The 8,547-nt window shown below is 49.3% G+C and overlaps 1 long non-coding RNA gene across 1 annotated transcript; it reads right to left on the bottom strand.

The window, feature by feature from the left end:
- Positions 1 to 2,148: 2,148 nt before the first annotated feature.
- Positions 2,149 to 5,144, bottom strand: LOC131402384 (uncharacterized). The gene is made up of 3 exons (XR_009218614.1): positions 5,074 to 5,144; positions 2,535 to 2,570; positions 2,149 to 2,164 (listed from the first exon to the last, which is right to left on the bottom strand). It is a non-coding gene; the product is annotated as an uncharacterized LOC131402384 (long non-coding RNA).
- Between the last annotated feature and the right edge of the window lie 3,403 nt (positions 5,145 to 8,547).

The raw sequence follows: 8,547 nt of genomic DNA, 5'->3' as shown, positions 1-8,547 counted from the left end.
GGAGCCAGTGAAAGATCACAGATCTTGGGGCAAGGGAGACCTGACTTCAAATCCTGGCTCTGCCCCTAACACATTGTGTGATCTTAGGCACAATACTCCCCTTTCTGAGCTTCAGTTTACCCATGTGAGAAATGGGGAAGGCAGCTAGGACATCACCTCTGGAAACTGAGAGAACCCAGACACGCAGGGAAAGTGAAGGATTGAAACAACCAGGTAACAGACGTAAGTCAGGCGGAGGAATGAGGGTGCCTTCAGGGCAAGGAGAGACGGGACAGGGGAGACCCCACCTGGTCCTGGGTGTCCCTCAGCAGGGCGGCGTACTCCGAGGATGTGGGCTCCGGGTTGCTGAGGTTCCAGCTGATGCTGCGGAAATGCAGCTGGTGTTCTCTCTGCATGCATAAATTCCAGGGTGCAGAGCCTGGAGCCACCGAGAGGAAGAGCAGACACGTGGAGACTCTCAGCTCCCAGCACAGAGGCATGGAGGCCCACGGGGTCAGGGCGGTGGGTGCAGACAGCGTCCACACAGGTGGCTTCCCCATCCTTCTCAGGCCTGGGAAGAGAGGGACGTGGGGACTCTAGAGAGAGGTCCTGAAACCTCTGGGGTGGGGGCCAGAACAGGAAGGAGGAAATGGGAGGACAGGGGGGAGACAGAGAGGGGTGGTCACAAAAGTGGTCATTAGGGGCAAATGCTCAGGGGAGGGTCTTACCTGAGGGAGAACAGTCTGCAACTCAAGGAGAAGAGGCCCAGGCTGCTCTTCTTGAACAAGGATCCAGCTGGGGAGGAAGGAGGAGGAGGATGAGCAGGAGGGACAGGGGTTGGGGGAGGGGCTGGTTGGGATTTAACCCAAAAGGAGCTGCTGGGACCAGGGTCTCCCCAGGCTCTGCAGGACCCTCTCAGTGGAGTGGAACGTGGCTGAGCCGTTGCTCCTGTCTGATGAATACCAGAGGGTGGAGATGGGGAAGGTGACTGTGAGGGTCTTCAGGTTGTGCCCCAGAGCTGCAAAACGAGAGGGAGAGCAACGGCCATCACTAAGAGCTGGCCTGAGACCACACCAGAGTCCTGCACTCATTATCATCTGTCGTCTTCTCTCCCAGTGGCACCACCACCCACCCGTGTGGTCACCCAAGTCAGAACCAGCACATCTGCTCAGCTCCTCCTCCCTCCCAGTAACACAAATTCCAGTTGCACACTGGTCCTCACATACACTCCCTCTCTCCATCCCTGTCCCAGCTTAGGTGTTAACTTCCTTCACCTGGACCAACACCCCAGCAGGCTCACTGGATGCTCTGTCTAAAGGATGTTCTACATGGACCACTAGAAGGATCTTTCTGAAATGAATACCTCACTAGGGCCACCACTGCTCTAGTACCACCCGTGGCTCCCTATGGCCTTCAGTGTTAGTTCAACCTTCTTGACCTGGCACTCAAGGCTCTACTCAATCTGGCTCCGGCTGACCTTTCAGTCTCATTTTATCCATGTACTGCGGGTTAAACTTCATGCTTCATGCAACCCAAATTCGTTTCAATTCTCCCCATATGCCATGTTGTTTCTGGCTGGAGCCTTTGCTCATGGAATCCCCTCTGCCAGGAAAACTCTTCATCCTCTATTTGCCAGGGTCCCTCCTAGTCATTCTTAAAGACTCCATTCAGGTGAAACTTTCTCTAGCAAGCTCTTCCCCTCCAAATGATGCCAGGTGCCTCTCCCCGAAACCTCCCACATTGTACTATAATGGTGTGTTAATTTCATAAGACTAGGGGCTCTCTGAGGGCTGACCTTAGACTGAATCGTTGGTATAATCTATAATCTATAATTTGTGATCAGCATGATTGCCCTAAAACCAGAATTTCACACCCTGGCTTCCCAGCTCCTGGATCACAACCGGCTGGTAGAGGAGTGGGGCCGGAGAGCTTCTCTTGGGAAGGAAAAGGCACCCCCAGATACCTGTGGTGGCTTCTGGTGGCACAGGTGATGATGAAGTATGCAGGGATGTGGTGGCCGGCTCGGGAGCTGTGGCGAGGGCTGTCATCAGGGAGGCACAGAGTGGGAGGAGCCCCCAGGCTCACCCGGGCTCCAGCAGTGGCTGTGCCAGGACCACCATTCACAGGTGAAGCATACATGAGAGTGAGGGGAGGGGTGAGTGTGTGAGCAGAGGGATGAGCAAGCCTGTGGATGAGAGGAGCCCAAGAGAGAGAGATAGGTGAACAAGAGAGACTGAACACAGAGGAGAGACAGATGGACGGGTAGAAAACTGGACAGACGGATGGGATACCTGGAAAAGGAGGACCAAGGGCGGGGCTTCAGGAGAATTAAAGTGAAAACCACGTGGGGTCAGAATGTGGTGGAGAACACGTCTGTGTCTAAGGCTTTCTCACACTGGGCTGGGACTCTCCACCAGAACCCGGGAGGGAGAGAAGGGATGAATTAGGGCCCTTCCAGGTGCTTCCCTCACCAAGGACAGCGGGTGAAGGAGAACAAGTGCTCCCCAGCCCCAAATGCGGACGGGACCCAGGATGTTAGGGCCAGGAATACTCACTGGTGGTAGTCGGGGCTGCAGCTCCATAGGTGTAATCTGTGGAGAGAAGGCGAGAGGAGCTGAGCAAGAGTTGGGGTGAACATAAAGGATTAAGGGAGAGGGAGGATGTAGGGAGCTTGGTGGGGAAAGCAGACGGGAAGAGGGGAGTGGTGTTCAGGGGGGGAGGCAACGAGATGGAAGGTGGCTGGACCCAGTGATCACACAGTGATGAGAAGACTGATCCCAGACCAGGAGCATAGAGAGATGGATCATAGCTCACTTTAGAGCAACGCAGGCAACACAGAACTCTGACTGGGAGAGAGAGTGTGGCTGTAGCACAGCCCCTCACCACTGATGTAGAGGCTGTCCCCGTCCAGGGTGAGGGAGCCCAGGTGGGTGACGCCCTGGGTCTCATGGCTCGGCTCCCAGTAGAGTCACTCTCTGTCCAGCCCTGGACCAGCCACCTTCCATCTCGTTGCCTCTCTGAAGTGGAAGGTGCAGATGATGTCCACCCCAGTGGCTGCCCCACCCTTCTCAAGCCTGGGGGAGGGAGAACCTGGGGACATGGAATACTGAGCAGGGGTCCTTCTGGGTGTGGAAAGCGAGAGAGTGGAAGGGAGGAGTCTGAGGGAGAGGCTGAAGGGGCTGCTCTGATGTCTGGAGAGGCTCTCCTCGGTGTCTCCCATGTGAGACAACCCCCTCACAAGTAAGGCCTGACTTCCTGTAGGATGTGGAGCGGGGCCTGTGAGTGACAAAGAGGGGTGAACACACAGACCTGAGTGAGGGGGCGCCTGCAGGTCTGCACGGACAGCAGCAAGGAGCACAGTCACTGCCCTGTGCCATCTGACACATGCAGGCAAGAAAGTACCGTTACGTTCTCTCGGTTCTACACTCCAAGGTCTTTTCTTTCTACTTCTTTCCTACTCCACAGCCATCACCCAGGCCTAGGGAACAATCATCTTATTCCTAATCTTATTCCCAGTACCTTGCATCTTGCCTCTTAAGTCTACATTCTTAAACATGAAGTCCATTTGAACCAAGGTGCTTAGACCAAACGCTAATCACATCATCCTTCTACTTGCATCTCTCCAGAGTCTTCCCACTGGTCTTAGAACAGAATCCCAAGTCACTCCTGATCTGGTCCTGCCTGTCCCCCATCGCCGGCGTGGCTCACACCCCTCACCCTGTGTTGACTCGGCTCAGCCATCCCTCTTCTCAGTTCATGGACACACCAGGCTCTCTGCTTCAGGGGTGTCCTCATGCGGGTCCCTCTGTCTGAAACGCTCTCTTGAACACACTCCCACACCCTCACTCCAGTCTAACCCTCCAACTAGCTAAATCCAGTCCCAACTCTAGCTCTCAAGCTAAATATCAGTCCTTCTCAAGAGCGCTTCCCTGCCCCCTCAGGTTGAGACCCCTTGTGCCAAACTCCCACATCACTCTCATCATTAACTGTCTAAAATCCAAATTCCCAAATACAATATAAATTCCACGGAGGTGGGACAAGGTCTCTCTGGTTCTCCAGGTCCCCATGCATGTGGCCCAGGGCCTGGCTCATCAGATGAGGAACCATCCCGGTTTGTCTAGGACTGCCCTGGTTTGAACACTAAACGTCCTGTGTCCTGGAAAACCCCTCTGTCCTGAGTAAACAAGGATGGAGGGTCATCATAAATTATACGCTCAAAGACTATCTATTGCATGACAAGCACACATTCCCCTCAAGAGCCTCACAGGAAAGCTAGAATGAAAAAGGCACACACACATACACACACAATTAGTAGAGGCCAACAACTAAATACAAAATTACTTAACAAGATTCTCTGCAACGTGAATCACCAGACCGTTATTTCAGAAAAGTTTCAAGAAACAAAGTTAATTCCCTTTAGAAGGCAAGGTGATGAGGACAGTCTTTTTAGAGACTAGTGCCCTGCCCTTCAATCTACAGCGTTGCTTAGTACTCCTCCAAATGATTTGAAATGTCATAAAGAAAAAAATGTTCAAAATAAATCTGGCTACTGGCAAACTCAATGTTAAATTTGTTATTAATACAAAGAAGTTTCAATCATCTTTTTCCCTGAATGCTCCTATATTTCAAATTTTTGTGGAGGATTTATAGGACTTTAGAAGTCAAGTTGAATGGGTCTAAGGAATGTTGCTGAGTATCCCTGCTAATATTTCATGGGATGTGTTCTAATACTACATACACACGCAAAACATTTCTGTATTTATATTATATATAAATCCTGACTATTGAGTATTATGCAATGCAAGTAAATCTATATTTTCTACTATAATACACATTTGCAGTTATTTACATTTGTTTTATGTGTTCTTATTTGCATATAACTGTACTTACTGAAATATTTACCACACAGAACCACACACAGCTTACCATCTTTCCCTTGAATATAATCCATCCAACATCAATAATTTTTCTCAAGATACCCTCACTCTCAGTGTCCATGTGGTGACAACCTGAGCCCAGGAAAGCCCACTAGCAGGTCTTCTGCACAGCGGAGGCTGCCGGAACCTGTTGGTACCAGGTCCACAGGGTACTCACCTGGTCACACAGAAATCCATGGATCAGCGAGCACAGGTGGACTCTGAGCCTGCTTTCACCTCAAACTTGAGCTCCACAGATGCTTTTCGTGTCTGAGGGGGAAAAAAAGCGCAAACAAGCTTTTGAAGCCTTTTATAGGGTGTTGGATGGAAAGGTCACCCAATTCACTTTTCTTTTTTGTATTTACTGATTTAACTGTAACTGTTGGCTGAGACTGGATTTTCCCGATTCCTATGCAGTCACCTGCTCCCCAAGATGGGAGGAAGTAGCTTCGTGCTGTGTGCACTTGTGTCGCTCAACTCACTTGGCTGGACAGAGACTTTTTGGTGATTCTGGACCCTTTAAACAAGCTTGTCCTTTAGGGACCCTGTAAGTGACTCGCTGACTTGTAAACAATTTTCACACTTCATTCAGGGCCCGGGAGATTTTCAGGCCCTGGAGCAGCTTTCCCAACCTCGGCACCACTGACATTTGGGGCCGGATGATTCTCTGTCGGGCCGTCCTGGGCCCTGGAGGACGCTGAGCAGCATCCCTGCCTCCCCCTCTAGATGCCAGGAGCGCCCCCATTAGTAACAACCCAAACACCGCCTCCAGACGCGGATAAGCCCCCTGGGGACAAAATCACACGGAGGACGGTGACGGGGACTCTGAGGAGGGGCCGGCGGCGCCCGGAGCCGGGAGGAACAGCAGCCTCGGGCGCCCTGAGCGAACAGCCCGGGGAAACGGGGCTCCGGGGGGACGCGGGGACGCCGGGCCCTGACAGGGCTGCCCGCAGCCCAGGCCCCTCCGTCGACCGCGACCGGAGACGGGACCGCCCGCCACTCACCGCGCGTCGCCCCTTCGGCCGAAGGTCCACGGGAATCCCGTCCGCGCCGAGAAGACTGGACACACCGCGCAGACCTCCCGCTCCATCCACGGCGCCGCCCGCGCTTCCGCTTCCGGTCTCGGGCGGGCGTTCTGGGAGGACGGACGTTTGGGGGCTCTGGGTTGAGGCGGCGTGGGGGGCGGGGCAGGGCGGGGCCGCGCACCCCAGCCTCGGGGGAGGTGTCTAGTTTCTAGAGTTAATGTGAGGCCGGGCCGCGGGCTGGGTCAGCACCAGGGACAGGGACCAGGTCTAGGGGCGGGGCTGTGGGTGGAAACCAGTTCTAGGGGCGGGGCTGTGGGCGGGGACAAGGGTGCGGGCGGGGCAAGGGGCGGGACCAGGCTGTGGGCGGAGCCAGGCCCGAGCGTTATGCGGAGACCAGTTCCAGGGGCGGGAGGAGGCGGGGGTGGGGCTGGAATAAGTCTGGCCGACTTCACAGTGGGAGGAAATCAGCTCCAGGGGCGGGGCTGGAGGCGGGGCTTTACGTGGACCCTTGACTATACAGGTAGCTGGATGTTGAACAACTTTTCTTCATTCCTTTCCTCACGTTTATACAACCTCATAGAATGATGTGCCCATATTTAGAATTACAAATTTTTTGTGCGTGTTTGCTGTTCTTAATTTCATTAAAAAATTGGATCATATATTCACATTTCTCTACAACTTGCTGTCCCAAGCCAGTAGATAAGGATATAACGCTATTTTAATTTTAAAAATCTGGGGGGAGGGAGGCCACTACGTCGTAGATACACGTATAGGAAAACTTCAAATAGTGGTGCAAAGTCAGTAAAATATTCTCACTCTACCACTGTCTCCCAGTCCTTTTGCACAGAGATAAACATCCTTTTCTCCTCTATCCTTCCAGACATACTGTGTATATGTGGGCCTGTGTATATGTTCAAGCCCAAGAGGGATGTCCCCAAGCAAAACCTGAAGCCCATGAATTGTCTCATGCGTCAGAAGTTACTGAAAAGAGATTTAAATTTCTGGTGGAAGGAGATGAACCAGTGATGAATCCATAGGAAGACAACAAAGAAATAAGAGAATTTTACCATTTAAAAGGTCAAAGGACAAAGTGAGAAAGAAAATGTGTTCATAATATCTGATGTAGCACATCTCTGGATAAGATTCGTATGCTATAAAATGGTAAACACTTATGTCATAAAACAGTAGACATTGAATTTTGATTTATCCTAATTCATTAAATAGTTATATTGGGCAAGGGGAATTATGTTTTTAATGTATGTAAGAACTCTTCATGCTGATTGTTTCAGAGAAGAAAGAAACTATAAATAGTCAAAAGATGAAAAATGAAAAAGTGTATGAGTAGCTAATATAGAAATATAGATTTTCAACCAGAAAATTAAAGTTGTTTTTGGAACCAGAGTCAAGAGTGGGGAAGGTAGATTTCATTATAAGGCTTGAAGTATTATTTGAGAGATGCGCGTATAGACACACACACACACACACACACACACACACACACACACACACGGAAGCCTGAATTTGTATTCCAAAGTGATCATCTAACTCTACAAATAATTTGTAAAAAGGAATCACTTTACAACAGTAGAACATATTTTGAAAACTACCAACTTCAAGCATAAAAAAAGCTCTCATCATCCCGGTAGAAAAATGAGTGGGGCATCACTTTCCAACTGACATGGTGATAGGCATTTGACATACATTACTCTTAAGTATTTTCACAGCAACCCATAGGAAGATGGTATTATCTATCTCCATTTTGCAGATGAGGAAACTGATGACAGCATATTGCTAAAATTTTCATATAATTTCTCAATAGATGTTGTTTTATGTTAAAATTGTTTATTGAATTTTCTTTTCATTAATAAAACGATATATGCCATTCTTACAAATAAGCAAAGGGTGTGTAAAAACAATTTAGCAAAACGACAGTTTTCTTTTGATGTAATTAAATATGACAATCACTTTATTATTTTTCTGCTCTCTGCCTCACATCTAGGAAGATACTTCCTATCCTAAAGGCTTACTAGAAAACTCTACTAAAAATCAAGTATCAGGGAATACCCATATTATGCAAGGTTCCTGAATACATGCAAAAAAAGCCATTATAACAACTTTTTGTACAAAAATCTAAGATCATTCATGAACTGATAACAACACAAATCATGATTAGGCAAGGTATTTCTGTAGAATGACAAATATTTAAACTTTAGACATTTAGAAAGTAGTTCATTACAGTAACTAATGTGTAGAAGGAGAATTTTTTCAAACTCACTAAGTGCCAGGAAAACGTTTGACAAAATGCACTGCAATATTATTCACAATAGCCAAGAGATGCAAACTACCTAATTGTGCATCTGTGGGTGAAATGATGAAGAAAATCTGGGGCATCTGTACAATGGAATATTATTCAGCCTTAAAAAGGAAAGAAATCCTGTATTCAGAATTGCTTGCCCGGATCATTTCAGTAGTCATGTGCTTTCTTGCTTAGTCCCCTCTGGTCCATTCGCCAACCAGAAACCAGGGTGATCCTTTTACAATGTAAGCGCCACGACCTCTAATGGATCCCTAAAAGAGACTTCGGAGGTAGGCTGCCTGGGTACCAGCTGTGTGACCTTGGACAATTA

Source organism: Diceros bicornis, unplaced genomic scaffold (genome assembly GCF_020826845.1).
Source record: "Diceros bicornis minor isolate mBicDic1 unplaced genomic scaffold, mDicBic1.mat.cur d_74_multi, whole genome shotgun sequence".
NCBI lineage: Eukaryota > Metazoa > Chordata > Mammalia > Perissodactyla > Rhinocerotidae > Diceros > Diceros bicornis.
The sequence above is the reverse complement of the archived record's forward strand: the minus strand, read 5'-3'. Positions and strand labels throughout refer to the sequence as shown.